The sequence below is a fragment of the Tiliqua scincoides genome, chromosome 1, assembly GCF_035046505.1.
Source record: "Tiliqua scincoides isolate rTilSci1 chromosome 1, rTilSci1.hap2, whole genome shotgun sequence".
Classification (NCBI taxonomy): Eukaryota; Metazoa; Chordata; class Lepidosauria; order Squamata; family Scincidae; genus Tiliqua; species Tiliqua scincoides.
The window spans coordinates 53,892,612-53,911,272 of NC_089821.1; the positions used below are offsets into that span (position 1 = coordinate 53,892,612).

General features: G+C 44.4%; 1 protein-coding gene across 1 annotated transcript in view; it reads left to right on the forward strand.

The window, feature by feature from the left end:
• The first annotated feature begins 9,810 nt into the window (after positions 1–9,810).
• The window catches only part of OSBPL5 (oxysterol binding protein like 5), a 161,758-nt gene continuing 152,907 nt past the window's right edge, over positions 9,811–18,661 (forward strand). The window contains exon 1 of the mRNA XM_066626068.1: positions 9,811–10,147. The gene's annotated coding sequence lies outside the window, so the exon portion shown is untranslated. The remainder of the gene's footprint in view (positions 10,148–18,661) is intronic.

The following is an 18,661-nucleotide window of genomic DNA, read 5'->3' on the forward strand; positions in this document are numbered from 1 at the left end:
GGGTGCTGTAGGCTTATACCATAGTCTTTCGAGACTGAAGGTTGCCAACCATTATTAATGCAAATATAAACTGCAGAAAATGTTTGTCCAAAGTTAGCAGCCCAGAAAATTCCCAGGTTGTCAATGTATTTTTTTTTATGTACATAAAGCAAATATCTTTGAAAAATGTCTATAGTCACACAGACATTATTGTCTTAATAGCCAAATCCTATGGGCACCTTCCATTCTTGGAACAAGCATTCCGTCACCCACTCTGTCAGTGCTGCGGGAGCTGCACAGTGGGGCTACCAGTGCAAAAGGCTGGCAACCACATGTGCATGCTAGCGAAGCAGCCAGCCACCACTGGAGAAAATGAGTTGGCATGGGGAGTGGGCAGGAAGGGGAAGGATTGGGGCGGAAAGCAGAGGATTGGGTCAGGCATTGGGGCTGCTGGGAGGCATGTTGGCAGTGGTTATCAGTGGCAATGGCATCACCAATGCCCCCTCCTGGCCTCACCACACCCTTTGGGTCCACTCAGACTTGCACCAGCCAAACAGCTAATGCGGATTTGAGTAGACCTATTGGGAACCATGGCATGGCAGAGTAAGTAAATACAAATTTCCTCTCGGTTGCACCATGGTCCCTAGCCAGCTTGCAGAATACAGCTGAGACTGAGTTTGTATCACTGCATGCCATAGGCCGACTGATAGTATTGGGCTGTAATTCTATCAGTCCGGGCAGGACTGGCCCAAGACCTCCTGATGCCAAATGCTGCCCCCCTTACCCAATGGTATGCCAGCCTTTGCTCCTCCCATTCTCCAGTGTCTTAGCTCAGTACTCTTCTCCTCTCCACATTTTTTCCCCCTCTCTGTTCTCCTCTCTTCCAATCCAGGGAGTGAAAGGAGAAGGAGCAGTGGAAGCAAGAAGGTGAACAGAGAAGAGTGTCCCCCACCAACCTACTGCCTGATGCGACAAGCATCCATTGGCCTCATAGATGGGCCAGCCCTGAGTCAAGGGAAAATGTAGATCAGATCACCTAAAGTGTTGCCTCCTGTTCATGCATATTGCATTCACAAAGAATCTTAGATGTGAAATATTTATTTTATACGACTGAACTATTACAACTGCATTTCTCACATTTCAAACATACTGAAGAACTGTAGTTCAGTGGTAGAGCATATGCTTTATATGCAGGAGCGGGGAGATGACAATGTGTGTGTCAGAGGTTAACCAAGTCAGACACTGGTCAAAGGCCTATGACCATCAGAGGCCCCATATGACCAGGTTGACCCATGAACCCTTCACATTGGTGATGGTGGTGACGTCCAATGTGCCATCAGGCACTGTTCAGGGGTGCCAATAGAGCCTGGTGCTATGAGAGGCCCTTGGCACCCCTTTCAACCAGTATAGGGCTTTGCCCCAGGACCTCCAGTTGCCTGATGCTAGCAATTCCTGGCATCTCCAGATAGGACCAATGATTGGTCTGATTATATTTAAGGTATCTTTGTAAGTTGTCCCTGGAAACTTGGGGTTGTGGTGGAAGGCTGGAACTCATTGATAAACCATTAAGGGGGCAGGGGGAGGAGGCTTACCAAATACCCAGGCTTGTCCTTCATACCTGAGATGAACATGAATCTATAAATGGCTTGCTGTGAGTAAAACTGTTGCCAATTCATAATTATGGCCACAACTTATGTAATGGCCAGTTTTGGTGCAGTCAATTCACAGTGTAAGCCTATGCAGGCCTACTCAGAAGTAAGTCTTACTGAATGAAATGGAACTGATTCCCAAGAAAGTGTGCATAGGGTTCCATTCAGATATGGGCAAACATATGGCGTATACCAGGGCCTTCCAAACCCTGGCCTGGGGGGCTGGATCTGGGTTTGTACTAACCCATCCACCCTATGAGCGAACCTTTCCATTCTGCCGAGCTGCCACATGTCTGTCTCTTCATTCAGGCTACAGCAGTGGTACTCAAACTTTTCCGGCCAGTGGCTCCCTTGACCCCCGTGCCTGTTGGCCATGACTTCCCATCATTTTCCTGAGGGCTGGAAGTGACATCATTAAACAGGAAGTGGCCAGAAATATTAACTATATTAATATTAATTATATTAATCATATCATTAATTAAATGCAGATCATTTATAAAGCATGCATATCGCTGTGTATTAATAATATATTTTTAAGATCTGCATTTAATGTAATGCCGTTGTACAAATCAATGGTAAGGCCACACCTGGAGTATTGTGTCCAGTTCTGGTCGCCACATCTCAAAAAAGACATAGTGGAAATGGAAAAGGTGCAAAAGAGAGCGACTAAGATGATTACTGGGCTGGGGCACCTTCTTTATGAGGAAAGGCTACGGCGTTTGGGCCTCTTCAGCCTAGAAAAGAGGCGCCTGAGGGGGGACATGATTGAGACATACAAAATTATGCAGGGGATGGACAGAGTGGATAGAGAGATGCTCTTTACACTCTCACATAACACCAAAACCAGGGGACATCCACTAAAATTGAGTGTTGGGAGAGTTAGAACAGACAAAAGAAAATATTTCTTTACTCAGCGTGTGGTTGGTCTGTGGAATTCCTTGCCGCAGGATGTGGTGATGGCATCTGGCCTGGATGCCTTTAAAAGGGATTGGACAGGTTTCTGGAGGCAAAATCCATTACGGGTTGCAAGCCATGATGTGTATGTACAACCTCCTGATTTTAGAAATGGGCTATGTCAGAATGCCAGGTGCAAGGGAGGGCACCAGGATGAGGTTTCTTGTTACCTGGCGTGCTCCCTGGGGCATTTGGTGGGCCGCTGTGAGATACAGGAAGCTGACTAGATGGGCCAATGGCCTGATCCACTGGGCCTGTTCTTATGTTCTAGCTTTTTAGAATATTCAAAATACTACACCTGCAATAGTATTATTAGTATTAATCAAAGTGTTCTTTAGTATAAACAGTGGTATTAATCCTTAGGTCAGTGTGATTACCACAATATTGCAAAAGGGGAGGAGGAGCTGACCTCAAGATACAGTAGCTTGCCTAGGGCCACCTGGTATGTTAATGGTCTTCTAATGATTGGTGGTAATGCATTGTTAATTTTTAAAATGCTACTTGTCTTCATTTGAACTGTGGCAGAGGCTTTCCTCAGTAACAAGCACAACTGCTTATTGCTAAATCCAAGTGAGCAAGATTGCAGAGACACCCTCTTGCTTGCCTGTACAGATGGACCACAGTTGCCCTTCAGCTGTTTTCCACAGCAGTAATGAGTAATATCAAAAGTTTTATCTTCTTGTCTTCCTCCAAATCCCAGTGGCAAAAGCCGCCCTTCTGCTTGTGAGGGAGAACAGCAGTAATATGGCAACCAGAAGATTAATTATAATAGTCAAGCACATACTTAAAGTGAGCCCAGAAGGAGGCAAAAGATTTATGGTTGGATGAGAACAAACAATATGGAAAATGCCATGATTTACTGCAGGTGATTTGGCTACATGTCTCAAGAAGAATACAGGAGGTCATATAATACAAGTGAACAAATATATTTAATACTAATTAGAATCCATTTCAGACGCCAGCCGTATTTCATAATTACAGCAATGCTACTGGCGTGCCCACTTTCTAATTCCCTGACCTCCCTTATGTGTGATGCTTCCATGTTATATGTTAAGCTATTTTCAAGTGACTGGTAGAGCACAATTAGTTTGAATATCTGGAAAAAAACATTGCTAATTACGAGATATATGGCCCAATCCTATGGGCCCACTGCACCGCCAGCACATGTGGCAGCGCAGCATGCTTTATGGCAGTTGCAAAATGTGGAGTGCCACTGCAAGTGGAAAGCGGCCAGGCACCAGCCGCCTCCAGAAAAACCCTGGTGATGGTAAGTCAATGCAGGGATGGGTGATGGGCGAAACGGGGTAAGGAAGGGTGGGGAGGGGTGTGTGTCGAGGACAGGAAGGGCCTGTTATTGGTGGCAGCTGCTCTGCTGTTATCCTATTCCCTTTCTTGGCCTTGATCTACCTTCCTAGATCCACTCAGACTAGCAAAATCGCAGTTGCTGTTCTGAGTAGACCCATCATGGCAGCTGAGGCTTACCCCTGAGCAAGGGAACAAGTGTATTTAGTTATAAATAAATAAGAGACTGGGATCCTGCCATCAATCCTACTCCCTCCTGGGACCCTATGCACCCACCCCGACCCTGTCTCCACCCACTCCCCACCCTGTTGCACTCTCCCAGCACTGTTCACTGTTATCAAATTCTTATTACAAAAAAGCATAAAAAGTTACCATAAAGCCTGGCACTAACTGATAAGAACTTGAGCAGAACTGGAACACAATCTCCTGGTTCCTGAAGGGCAGGGCTTTCTTTGTAATGGAACGCACCGGCACCTTTTTTCCCCCCTCCTCTCTGCCCCCACCTTTTTTCCCCCCTGCCTGCACCGCCCTGCCCCCTTTTTTCCCTCCTTGCCCCCACCTTTTTTCCCCTGCCTGCACCACCGCGCTCCATACTGCTGGCTAGGGAGGGATTTGAACCTCCAACCTTGTGCTCCACAGCCCAGAACTCTCTCCATTGGGCTATAGGAAAGCCTATTGTTAAAGTGTTCAGAACTAATATATAAGGTCTTCAGCCCAGCTGGTGGCTATCAGTGCCTCAAGTATTAGTTCCAAACACTTTGAGCCTAAGAGCTCTGGTGGCTCAATGGCTAAACTGCAGGTCTGTGGAGCGGTTCAAATCCCAGTGAGGAATAATATATATATATATATTTTTTTTTAAGGTGGGAAGGTGCTCCATGGCTGCAAAATATAAAGGTTGGTTGCTAGTTGCCAAAAGGGGGGCCAGTTGAGGCTGCAAAACTCCTCAAAGTTCAGTCCCAGGCAGGCTCTTTTTTGAACTTTTTTTTTTAAAGTCCCAGGTAGGACTTAACCCACAGCCTCCAGCAGGGGGCTCACTCCAGGAGCTTAACTGTGGGTTAGGTCCCAACTGGAACTTAAATAAATAAATAAATAAATAAATAAATAAATAAAAAGTTGTGAGTTCCTGCACCTATTTTTTTTTTACAAAAAAAGCACTGCTGAAGGGATACACCAGATTCCTCCTGCTTTACCTGGTGATGCTCTAATTCAGCAGTCTTCAACCTTTTTCATTCTCATATATTGCCACGACCCAGGGCCTCTGAGAGGAATTCTATCAGGGGGTACAAAGTTCCTTTTGGGCCCCTTTGCAGAAGGGGAGGGTGAGACAGAGTGGGGGAATGTTGTGACGGACAAGCAGAATGGGGGCAGGGAAGGGCAAAACAGACTGGGGAGACAGCTGGAAAATTGTTTGGAGCCCGGATCTAGTTACCCATTTGGTATCCGCAGGTAGATACAGTAATAATGGAAACCAAAACAAAAAACACTCGTTTCTCTAAAATCTTTTAAATATAGAAAATCATTCAGAAAATTAGCATCATCATATTTAGGCTCACACTGGAATAGAAAGTGTCCTATACATGCCAGAACTTGCTTCTGCAGCGCTATAGTCTTCCAGCTGTGTCCCTGAGCTCCTATACACGCCTTCGTGGTAAGCAGATCCACAAGACATAGAGCTACTGTAGCAGGCCAGTTTCCTCCCAGATTTGACATTGTGTTAAGGACTGTCATAAATGCATTCCTTGGCCCAGCATATATGGCTTCCCAGTAGCTGCAGCTACACGCTTGTGGTAGTGTCCCCAGCATCCTATGCGGGCAACAAGTCTGAGTAGATAGGAAAATGTAAGATCCCAAGAAATTTCTGGGCCCCCTCCTTTGGTTCCTGGGCCCCCTTTTTGACCCTGGGCCCGGGTACAAATTACCCCCTTTACCCCCCTCTCCTAGGCCCTGCCATGACCCCACAACTGAGGCTTTGCAACCCTTTTGGGATCACAAACCCAAGGTTGAAGAACACTGCTCTACAGTATATTTTTTATTAGGGTGCTGTGGGGTGGGGGTAGAGCACAAAATGCTGCAAAGTTGCAGCAGGGGAAGGGGCTTAGTTCTTAGCCCTGCTGCAGTTTCTGTTCCAATGGCAGGCTCCCCCACATGCTATGGACTTTTTTTTTCAAGGATCAATTGCTTTTCTTACTCCAAAGCAGGAAGAAGGACTTGCTGCTGTTTCTGGAAGCCATTTCCAGTGGAACAATTCAAGTGGCAGAGGCAGAAATGCTGTCCCCCTGGAATCACATGCATGCAGAAAGATAGTAGCAAATGGGGGCTGCATCTTGCATTCTTGACTGTCACTGGGTCATCTGTGAAACTATCAAAGACCCTCTCAGCCAAATTTTCCAATCTAGACTATTTATAAAATCTTTGGGTTATTTTTTTTTTCCGGGCTACATGACAACAAAATTGGCTCCTGTCAATAGTGGAGTTCCCAGGAATTGGAAATGAACTACATTTTAAATGAAAGTCAAACCAGTTACTGGCTGTATTTCTAAAGAAACACTTCGGCTGGAAAGTTAAGCCAGAAGTTTGAGAGCAACTAGAAAACTCAGAGAAGTGACTGAGGGCCCAGTCCTATTCAGTTTTTTAGTGCCAGTGCAGCCATGTCAATGGGGCATGCACTGCATCTTGTGGTGGGGCAGCAGTCACAGAGGCCTCCTTAAGGTATGGGAACATTTGTTCCCTTACCTTGAGGCTGCATTGCGGCTTCACTGGTGCTGGAAAATCGGATGGGATTGGGCCCTTAGTGAGTTACCCACAATGTTGATGAAAATCAGTAGGCTGCATTGTGAATAATGTAAGCAGATGATGTCCCATTTGTTAGACAAAAGAAAGAAAACTTGTCACTAATACAATGTTGTAGGTTCATTCCGGGAGGGTCAGAGCTAGAATCACCATCCCATTAAGAAGCTCCGTTGATGTATAGGCAGAAACTTATTGTTTTGTACTATAGAATACAATTTATTTTCAAAATGATTGGAGATGAGCACTGATATTGCTCTTTGCTGTTGTAGAATTCTTGATTAATCACATGCTGTGTTCGATATATTTATTATATTCTGTATGAGTTACTATGTGGCAAGGTCTATTTTAAATAATACTTTTTACTGCTACCTTTGGAGTTCAGATGACAAAAACTGCAACAGTGCAGTTACAAAAAAAAACTGGCTTATGTGGTCTCAGTGGACCTCTGATCTCCTCTGGAGATTTGAATGTTGTTTGTGGCTTTTTTCTTCCATCTCTTAACTACCCCAGAGAGCTGTAGCAACTTCACAATCGGGAGACCAATTTAACAGTACTTGGACTGGAAAATAAACCAACAAGGCAGCAAGGATTTCATTTTGCCTGTGAACTCAGAAGAGGGACCCACTCACACCTTTCCTTAAGCATTCGCTTTGCTGAATTATGGCTTTAAGCATTTTAGCCAATAAGTTCATCCGAAAACATTTAAAGGTAGAAGTACGAAATTTCCATTTAATTAAGAACTGTATTGGGGGGTGAAGTTATTCTTAAATTCATAATCCGTTTCTTTGACTGAACTGTTCTTTCTTTTGGTACATGAGCAGAACTGAACCTTATTTCAAATTACTTTAATTAGTACCAATGTTGTTTGATCAATGTGATTGTGATTGACTGAGGTCTCATTTCATTTATACTGAAACACACATGGTATCAAGTGCTGTGGTTCTTAAATTCCTTTTTCACTTAGTCAGGTTCTATGATTTTATTACTTTGATTCTTTCTCATCAGTTGATAATAGGGGAAATTCATAACACATTTCTGCAGCCACACCTGCTTTTAAGGTTCACTTTTGATATAATGCATATGGTGGTTATTTATCCCAAAGAGGGAACATTCATAACTAATTTCCAATGATTAATTCCTTGTATTTATTTGTAAATTACTTAGAACATCCAGAAGCTAAAATAACAACATGATGGCAGCCCAGTCAAGTTGAACTTGAACGGTACAGGTGGCTACTCTTAAGAAGTTAAATTGATGTCTAGTTATAACATATGGAATGGAATTAGTTATTGTAACAGAATTAAATTAAACAGGAGCCAGTTTGAAAAGAAACTGCACTTTTAACCATGCTTTCACTTTTAATCATTTACAAATATGGTTGCCAGTTTATGCATTTAATAGCAACTTGATCTGCAAAAATAATAAACTGAAGCTTTTCAAAACATGAATATAAGTGTTATCAGGTGCTAACTGATACTAACTGTATCAGATGCTAACTGCACATGAGTATGAAGATCAACCTACTGTTAAAGGCAGAGAAACAAGAATGGGTAAAAAAGTTGGCAATCCTGTTTACAAATAATGAAATGTAAAAAAATCTGCTTTAGAAGTACCATTTATGTTACAACCGCTTCCCATAAAAAGTTATTTTATTTACATTACTTGAAAATAATATTGATCTCTCTGCTATGTAAAGCATAATCTTCCAATTTTATGAAATCAAACTGCTATTAAAGGTATAGGAATTGGCCAAGCCTTTTTTTTTGTCAATTGGCAATAATCAAAGAATGTTTGTGGGACTAGCTGTCAAAATCTCTGGTTTATCTGCCACATATGGCAGCAGCCAGTGTAAAGGGTCCCATCCTGACCATTAACTGAGTACAGTAATTTTCAACCACTGTGCTGTGGCACACTGATGTGCCATTAATGATCTGTAGATGTGCTGCAAGAGTTTGGGGGAGGGTCATATATTAGTCATATTGGGAGAGGGTCATATATTAGTCAGGCCATTGGGAGATGTGAACCCCTGGCCAGCAGTGCAGTGTGCCTTGTCAACTGTAAAAAAAAAATCTGATGGTGTGCCTTGACAATTTTAGCACCTTGTCAGTGTGCCGTGAGATGAAAAAGGTTGAAAATTGCTGACTGAGTAGGAGTCTGTTCAATTTTGCAGTTTCCAGTCAACTGGCATGTAAACGTACCTAAACGTGGACCTTAACTAAGCACCAAATGGATGATTTGGAGGTCTTGGAATGATGCGGCATTTGTTCTGTTCATACACTGCTCTCCTTCCTAGGGGCTCAGAGCAGCTTAAATATGGTTCCCAATCCCATCCAAGGACCAGATCCCCGTCACCTTAGCAGCCAACTGCAGTCTGTTCCCCCCCCCCTTGTGCCTGCGCATGCATTGCAAAAGGAATGGTTACGTGCCTGTCAGTTGGATGCACTATTATTTTTACATGAAGCTTGTTTCTGGGTCTGTCTCCATCCTTCTCTTGACACTGGGCCTTCAATTCCCACCAACTGTTACACACTCTAATTGAAGGCTTGCAGCCTGTCCAGCAGGGGGTAGCAAGACCTTGACTTGTCCGAATCTTCTCCCATTTTCTGCTCTGCAGGCTTGAAAGCAGCTGAAACAGAAAGGAAAAGAGAGAGGGAGAGTCACAAATTCTGGGGGAGGGAGAGTGAGCTGAAGAAAGCCTTCTGGCACTCCTTCACTCTAAGGAGGAAGCCATAAAATCTGAGCAGGGCCTGGTTGCGCTCAGTGCTCCGTTCTGGGGCTTTTGCTGGTTGTGCATCACATGGAGAACCAGATCTCAGCCATGCCCCCCCCTTGCATCCTGCCTGTGCACCAGAGTACAAGCCAGGCAGGCATGAGAAAGCAGCACAATCACATCCAATCCAGAACGCCCAGCTCCTGCCCGGATCTTGTGCGCCGCCCACTCCCTCTAGCTCGCTCGCTCTCTCGCTCTTCCTAATGTGGCTGGATCAGTCTCGTGGCATTTCCTGCTCCTTGCAACAGCTGTGCTGCTCTCCCAGCCTCGCTGCCTGGCGCTGGTCCTCCGGATCTGTGGCGTGGCTGCTGCCCCCCCGCAAGTAGGGCGGCTTCAGGACCTCCAGGGCTGCCGGGGAGAGGGGAAGGAGGCAGCGGGTGGCTGTGCAGCTTGCAGGAGCCGAGCGCCAGCCCATGGCAGCGGCTGGCGGAGGAGAGTGACACTTCCCGGGGAGGAATCGCGCGTGGCTGGTCCCGAGGAGCGTGGATCCAGCCGGGGAGGCGCAGCCCGGCTCGCCGGCCACAAGCCCAGCAGCAGCAGCAGCAGCAGCATGACGGGCGCGCCGGGGAGATGCTCGCCCGGGAGGAACTTTTGACTATGGTGAGGACTGGCTGGGCACCGCGTGGGGAGCGCGCCGTTCTGATCGCCGGCAGGAATTGGGGCCGGGGGGACCTCGGGCTGTCGCTGCCTGCGCGCTGGGGAGGTAAGGAGGAGACATCTTTCTCTGCTCGTGTACGTGTGAAAGGGAAGGAGCGCGTTTCTCAGCCCGCGCCCCCTGGGGCAGTCCCTCGGGGCAGCCAGCGGGGGTGGCAGGGCGGAATCTGAAGCTGTCCTTGGGGAAAATGGGGATCGCTTTGCCAGTTAGGTTTGCTGAGCATCATCTAGACTCCCCCCCCCCTTAAGAATAGAGCAGCACTAGAGAGCCTTCAAGGATCCAACCCTTGAGCACGTTTGCAACACGGGGATTTCCCCCCTTTTATAAAGGTGCGCCCTAAATTGAAGCTGCCCATTGCAATTCTCTCCTGAAAGGCTCCCCATAAAGATGAAGGTTTCAGCACTTGTCACAAAGTGTGTGTGTGTGATCTGAATTTTGAAAGGTGCCTCTCTTTTTGCATTGGCGGTCTGGATCAAAAATATGGTTTTGCTCCACCAAAATCCAGATGAGGGGCTCTTGCCATAATAATGGGGACCAACTGCACAGTGCCTGCAGCCACCAATGGGTCCAGTGGTCAGCCCATTGTACAGGCATTCTCCCAGTGCTTGATGGAAAACGCAGCTGCAAGTAGGAGCACACACAGACATGCACACAATTCTCAAATGTCTAAATAATAGTGCACTCTTCCCCTCTCTTTCGACAACACGTGGCATTAGGATAATGGTACCCTCAGCTTAAAAATAAAATTCTGCAGCATCAGGCTCTCATTGTGAAGCCAGGGGGTCTTTAAGACATCCAAAGTCTTATCTTGGGTTATTTGGACAATGCTGCCAAGTTCCTTGCCTAAGTAAGGCCTTGTATTAGTTGAAGCAAAGAATGGGAAATGAAATAGAATTTAGAATTCTATTTTAAAATCACAGCTCTGGGAATATGGATTTCATCTTTCAATTCCTTGGACATCACGGCATGGTTGCTTGTGCTTTCTTTTGTTTACAGTGCGTTAAAAGAGATTGTGGGAGTTCCTAGCTAGTGGCAGACACAGTAAAGAGTCTTGTGGTACCTTAACAGATTTATTGGGGTATAAGTGTTTGTGAACTAGAGCCTGCTAGTTGATATTAAGAAAGAAGCCAAGGAGGCCTGTTTTTGGCTATATGCCATGACATCTTTGCAGTAAAAGTGAATTTTGGACTTCTGTGGATACGTATGAAACTGCCTATATTGGAATGAGTGAAATCCTATAGGTAATTTGAAATGAACTTTCTTCATACTGTTAATGTCATAGTGCAATGAAGATAAAGCTTCTCAGTGCATTAAAATACAGTGAGAAAATAAATGGCAAAGTCTTGATATGCAACCCTAGGGAAATCTTGAAAGCATCTCTCAGATCCAAGGCCAAATGTTACTAATGCTTCATACAAAGATTGTTCAGGGCCAGCAGAGGCAGACCATGTTGCTATTTTTAAGCGGGTTTGGTTCCAGTTTGGGATTTACCAGTGGGAGTGATGGAATGTTGGAAGAAGTCGGTTTTTTGCCTAGCAACCAAGCAATTACGATTCATAACCGAGCCAAGGTAGACTTAATCATATCTAATTGCTTTTGGCAGCAGGGATTGTGAGAACTTTTGCAGGATCTCAAGCAGTCTGGCAGGAGAAGCCAGTTTTAGTGGGCTTAGATTTGGTAGTGGTGCAAGAGGGAAACCCCAGTTGTATGCTCTGTGGGCCATTCACTCTATTTTGTCACACATCTTGAGACAGCTCCTGAACACAGGCTATAAAAGCAGACTTACAGAAGCTTGATATGTGATGGTTCTTTTGTTTCCTAGGTAAATTGTAACATCAAAGTGTTACTTCATGGCCTGTAGGATTGAACCCTGTTTTTAGCGTGAATTGTAGCCTCTGGTACTCGTCATTCATTCATTGCTAGTATAACTCTTTCAACATTTAGCCACTCAGCTCCATTCAGTCCTTAAAATGATGTACGTAGCTGCTCAAATGATACTTGCTTGGGTGGGATATGTAATGGTATAGTTATCCTTTGAGACTGATCTGTCAAAGGAGGGGACAATAATTGAAATACACTGGGCAACACAATACACTTTTCCTTGATCACTGTTTTAAGATTCCTTTCTTTCCATTGTTTTTGGCAGCACCTGGGTCTCTATAGCAACTGTAATCATGTATACCTGTTAAACACTTTCTTCAATAAAATGGGCTGATTTTTCTCCCACTGTTGTGCTCAAGTCAGCAGAGCTAGTGGATGCTTGTGAAGAAGAATAGTCCTCATACAGAATGTGTTAAGAGGTCCTCTACTTTCTATGCTCTGCTATCTTTTGAACAAAACTGACTTAGGCTGGGTAAAGCTTTGGGAACAGCTGTGCAGGTAGCAGGTCTGTCAAGTATAGTACTGGTATATAGGGGAAAAGGTACTTTAGGAGTCAAGCATGGTTACAAGAAAAGTTTGGGGCAGGAGTCTGACTACATGGATCAGAGCATGTGTACAATGACCTGGAACTTTGGCCCAAGACATTTTGTGGCCCACTGTTATTCACTACTTTAATTCAGAGTTAAAACAATTTAAAGTTGAGGGATCTTGTGCAAGTGCTACTATAAGCTACTATACTGTTGACAGCTGTAAGATCTAGGACAGGGGTGTCAAACATAAGGCCTGTGGGCCAAATGAATCTCCCCCAAAGCAATTTATCCCATTGTAATAGAGTTACAATACAATACAACCCCATACAATACAATACAACCCCATTGTAATAGTTCTCCCAGCATGATATCTCTTATCTCTGTCATATCTTGCAACATGATTTGCACATTTTCTCTTCAGGCATTTGCAGCCAGTACGTTTCTATGTGAGAACAAAGTGCTTATTTCTGCCCATTTCTGTGTTCAGTGGGGCTTACGCCCATGAAAATATGTGCACGTTTCCTTCTTTATATGTACCTAATCTGTTCCTGGAAACAGTCTTTATAGTGAAAATCTGGATAATGAGTACAATTGTTACTTCCAATGGGAAAAAAATTCTAACTTTTTACAGAGTCTTTCCAAAATTAGGCAGAGTCTCAATGCCCAATAGCATAAAGAAAAAGTTGTGTGACACAGTAAAATAGAATAGATAACATAAGAACAGCCCCGCTGGATCAGGCCATAGGCCCATCTAGTTCAACTTCCTGTATCTCACAGTCGCCCACCAAATGCCTCAGGGAGCACACAAGACAACAAGAGACCTGCATCCTGGTGCCCTCCCTTGCATCTGGCATTCTGACCTAGCCCATTTCTAAAATCAGGAGGTTGCACATACACATCATGGCTTGTAACCCGTAATGGATTTTCCCTCTAGAAACTTGTCCAATCCTCTTTTAAAGGCATCTAGGCCCGATGCCATCATCACATGCTGTGGCAAGGAGTTCCACAGACCAACTACACATTGAATAAAGAAATATTTCCTTTTAGTGCTAACTACACTTACACTACACTTACTAACAGCATTATATAGCATCAATAAATTGTTAAAGTTGTCAATGAAAATGTTTCAGAAGTTCTAGCATCACATGAAGTTCAGCACCTCAAGCCTGTTTTTTCACTTTTCCTATGGTTTTTTCATCTTCTGTTCTTTAGAACCCCTGTTCACAGTAGTTTGTAGAAGCACGTCAGAAAAACAGATGCATTGTAAAAGGGAACTGTAATGCTCATCAAATCATGGGGACGTGTTACCCATCAAGCAGTTAATCTCACACAGAGGGCGCCTCTTCCCCAGCTATACTCAGTCCTCCGAGGGTCTGGAAGAGTGCCTCCCCTCTAGCGTACTGGAGCACACCTGAGAAGGGCCCTTCTGGACCTCTGTCCTATCAAAGAGAGAAATCCAAAATTCAGTCCAACCTACTGGAACTCCTTCTTGGGCATGTAAGGCAAAGTCATCCGCTACTCTGTCTTCAGAATTTAAAGTGGAGGTGTGGTTTACCCATCAAGTAAAGTGGGAAGTACACCTTGCCCCTCCATGAGACATTCATCCCCCCCCCCCATCCTCAGGCCTTATATCAAAAATCTTGGTATGGATAAAGAGGAATGGTTTAATATGGAGTATTGAATATGGAGATAAGAAAATCTGTATAGTGAAGGGACTTTCAAAGAGAGACAAATGTATAGGATTGGAGCCTGAGATCCATTGTCTTTCTCTGCATATTTTTGAGTTAGGGATCTGCTATCCATATCTTGTAAATATGACCCCATTCCCAAGGAAAGACCAGTGTATTTCATCTTGACCTTGACTTTTTTTCCAGTTTGTTCAGTAAATGCCATATTAAAGTCAGTCAAGGTTAGGGAAATGCCAATGAGTTAGTGGGCTTTTTTCTTAATCTTTTTCTCCTTGAGATGACTAACTGTGTAAACTATACTGTGAGCAGTACCTCAGAGATAGGTGGAGTTTGCAATTAACAGTCAACTTTGCAGTGACCTGGAATGAATTGGGAGAATGGGCAAAGTGATGAAAACACTACTGACAGCAAACCTAGAGTGATGCTCTTGATTTAGAAGGACAACAGCAGCATCTCACATCTTGTAAAGAGACTTTAACAGAGCTGTTTCAAATATATTTACCATATGCAATTTTTTAAAATTGTTCACGGGGTGGAAAAAGGAAGCTCTAGATTTGCCATACTGCAGACCTCAAAAACTCAGCAGGTATGGGTGAGGCCTCCAAAGTAGGTCAAGCTCAAGACCTCCTAGCATCAGAGGTGGCATGTCAAGTGTTGCTCCGCCTTACCTGGTGAGGTGCCAGTCTCTGCTTCCTCCATTCCTGGACTAGAAAAAGAGGAGGGGAATGGAATGGAATAAGTAGTGAGGAGTAGAGTACAGTGGTGGGCTAGTCCACCTGTCTCCTCCGCACTCTCTCATCCTTTTCCAATCTAGAGAGTGTGATGAGAAGGAGCAGTGGAGGTGAGTGGGCAAATAGAGGTGGGTATCCGACCCATAGACTACTTAAGGTAGTGCTTGCCTTCATTGTTACGCCCCAGCACCCGGAAGGAAGTGAGAATGACTCACAGTGCAATTGCGCGATATTGTCATCACCACTCACTTCTGGGTTGGGAGACCAAACACAATCCCACAAACAGTGGTAAGAAGCTCAGGGCAGGAGGACTTTTTCAAGTGTGCCAAAACAGGAGTGCTACCTGCTAAGCCAAGCCTCCTGCTGCTGTTTGCAGGGTTGCATCACAGCCCCACTGCTGGGCAGTGGGCCTTTCGTGGCACCCCAGGGCAATACGAAGCACAATTTGGAAACCTCTCGCTTAAGGCAATTATGTCAATCATTTGTCTAGCCCTGCTCCGAAGTAACTCATGAAAGCTGGGGAAATTGAAAGAGGAGGCAAGGGTGTCCCCCCCCCCCATGTCCAGAATTACTGATGATGGTAATGCACTGGATTCTCAAAAACCAAACCCATAAAATATAAGCCTTTAACCACATGTCTCTGATGTCTTTTCTAGTACCAACATAGCAATAATCTTCCAGGCTCCTATAATCATGGGATTCAAAATAAGATTGCAGATGTTTGGCAACACTAAATCCCACATTTTCCCTTCCAACTTTATTAGCTGCTGCCTTACTCCCAACAATATCTCAAAATCCAAAGTACTACCAAGGGTCCAGGATCTGTGATAATATATGAGTTTCTTTCCTAAACCATCTATGCATCATATTTTACAGTACAGGTATAGCCTAATTATCCATGGATTTTTCATGGTGGTTTTATCTCAACGTGATGAAAAGGGCCCTTTAAATTAAAGGAAAAATGTCATTTAATGATAGCCTCCTTGATGCCAGAGAGGGCAGCCAGCTGACAATCCATCAATTATTCTCTCTCCGGGCACTTAGAACTGCTTTACTTCAAGGCAAGCTACCCCTCCCTTCTCCTTAAGCATGTGAAAGAAAATCACTTTGCATTCTTTCCCAGCACTATGCTGTGGGTGAAGGGAGGGGTTGCTGCCTTGGAAAGTTGGTTAGGATTGCACCCTTATATAAATAAAAGATTAGCAAAATGCTGAAACTGTATTATTGGTGTGTGTGTGTGTGTGTGTGTGAGAGAGAGAGAGAGACAGAGAGATTTCCTCCAGAGTACTCTGAGACCTCCGACTGCTTGTGTTCTGTTCGCAAAGCTAGACTTGAACTTGTGTCAATATTTCCATTGTGCTTTTTGAGCTCTTTTGGAAATGGAACATTGCTCATGATGGAAAGCTGAACTATCCAGTGCCTTATCAGACTCAGTGGTGTAGCTAAGGGAGTGCAGGGCGTAGCAGCCGCACTGGGCAACAAACTTTAGGGGGACAACAAGCTGAGCTTGACACCAGTGGCCAAAATTGTGAAAAAATTTGGTATGTATGAATAATACCATCATGTTATATCTCATTGGAAAGATAATTTAAAGCGGAATGCAATGAATCAAACCCCGTTTGAATATCTGTATTCTATCAAAAGTTATGACCAAATAACCAGAAAACAAAAACACAACTGCCTTATGGAACAAAAAGTGGATTTTTTTTAACTCAAAACTGACCCATGAGACTGATTGTTCTGAGAGCCAATGAGATATTGTTATGATACAGCATGGAACCACTAAGGTGTTACTATGAGTCAGCTCTCATTTCCATGTATCATAACACAGCTACTCCTGCTAATTGGTAAAGAGGCACTTTTTCAAGTGGTGCTCCTCTTATATTTAGCAGAGGGAGAATAACCATCCCTCTTCACCCCAACACAGTGTCTCTAACCAATAAGGGGCACTCTTTGTATTTATTTACCTAATAAAATTTGATTTTGTCATGGAGGGGGGCTACAAAATCTTCTTTGATCCCAGGTAGCATATAGATGTTTTAGCTATGCCACTGGCTGGGGAGAGGTGGTTGATCAAGTGTGTGGTGAACTGCTGGGTGAAGGAGGCAGGTTTCCCCACAAATTGCACTTTTTAAAAAACCCGAGTGTGATGTCACTTCCGGTTGTGACATCACTTCCAGGGCATCATTTTGAGGTCTGCACCGGATTACATGTTCCTTAGCTACGCCACTGATCAGACTTATCAAATGTGGCGTGGAGTGAGAAGGGTGTTAAGGCAGCTTTGAGCCTCTGGCTGTTCTGAGGCACCTTTTCCTATCTAAATTTATTGAATCTCTTCTAACAAGGACCAGAATGGAGGCCAAGATCAATAGAGTTATCTAGATGGCTTATCCAGAGCTTGCGAAATACTGTGTGTTCATGTGTGAGCTAAGTTCTAGCTTCTTGTAAAACAATCTACACTTGGATGAAACTACTTCAAGTGTCTTACTTCTTTGTTAGCTGGTGCCATGTTGCAGCTTGTGCCCCCAGGAGTGATTCCTTTCCATCTATTTCCCTGAGGGCCTTATGGGGGAAGATAGAATAGAATTTCTTTTCAGGCTGTAGACTAGAGGTTGATTGCTAATTGTACTCATTTTTTCGCCTTCAGTATGTTTACTCTTTCAGCCTGCTTGTGTTGGCTATACAGGTGCATCCCTGCCTTTTGAATGGGTCAACATACAGAGAAATCTGAGTTCAGCAGGTTCTTTTTTCAAGACTGAGCACACATGGAGTCATTCACAAAATCAGGATTAATATAGTTAGCAAACATGACTTGACTAAGGGCATGTCAGCACAGGTGAACATAAGAACATAAGAACAGCCCCACTGGATCAGGCCATAGGCCCATCTAGTCCAGCTTCCTGTATCTCACAGCGGCCCACCAAATGCCCCAGGGAGCACACCAGATAACAAGAGACCTCATCCTGGTGCTCTCCCCTACATCTGGCATTCTGACTTAACCCATTCCTAAAATCAGGAGGTTGCGCATACACATCATGGCTTGTACCCCATAATGGATTTTTCCTCCAGAAACTCATCCAATCCCCTTTTAAAGGCGTCTAGGCTAGACGCCAGCACCACATCCTGTGGCAAGGAATTCCACAGACCGACCACGCGCTGAGTAAAGAAATATTTTCTTTTGTCTGTCCTAACCCGCCCAACACTCAATTTTAGTGGATGTCCCCTGGTTCTGGTATTATGTGAGAGTGTAAAGAGCATCTCCCTATCCACTCTGTCCATCCCCTGCATAATTTTGTATGTCTCAATCATGTCCCCCCTCAAGCGTCTCTTTTCTAGGCTGAAGAGGCCCAAACGCCGTAGCCTTTCCTCATAAGGAAGGTGCCCCAGCCCCGTAATCATCTTAGTCGCTCTCTTTTGCACCTTTTCCATTTCCACTATGTCTTTTTTGAGATGCGGCGACCAGAACTGGACACAATACTCCAGGTGTGGCCTTACCATAGATTTGTACAACGGCATTATAATACTAACCTTTTTGTTCTCAATACCCTTCCTAATGATCCCAAGCATAGAATTGGCCTTCTTCACTGCCGCCGCACATTGGGTCGACACTTTCATCGACCTGTCCACCACCACCCCAAGATCTCTCTCCTGATCTGTCACAGACAGTTCAGAACCCATCAGCCTATATCTAAAGTTTTGATTTTTTGCCCCAATGTGCATGACTTTACACTT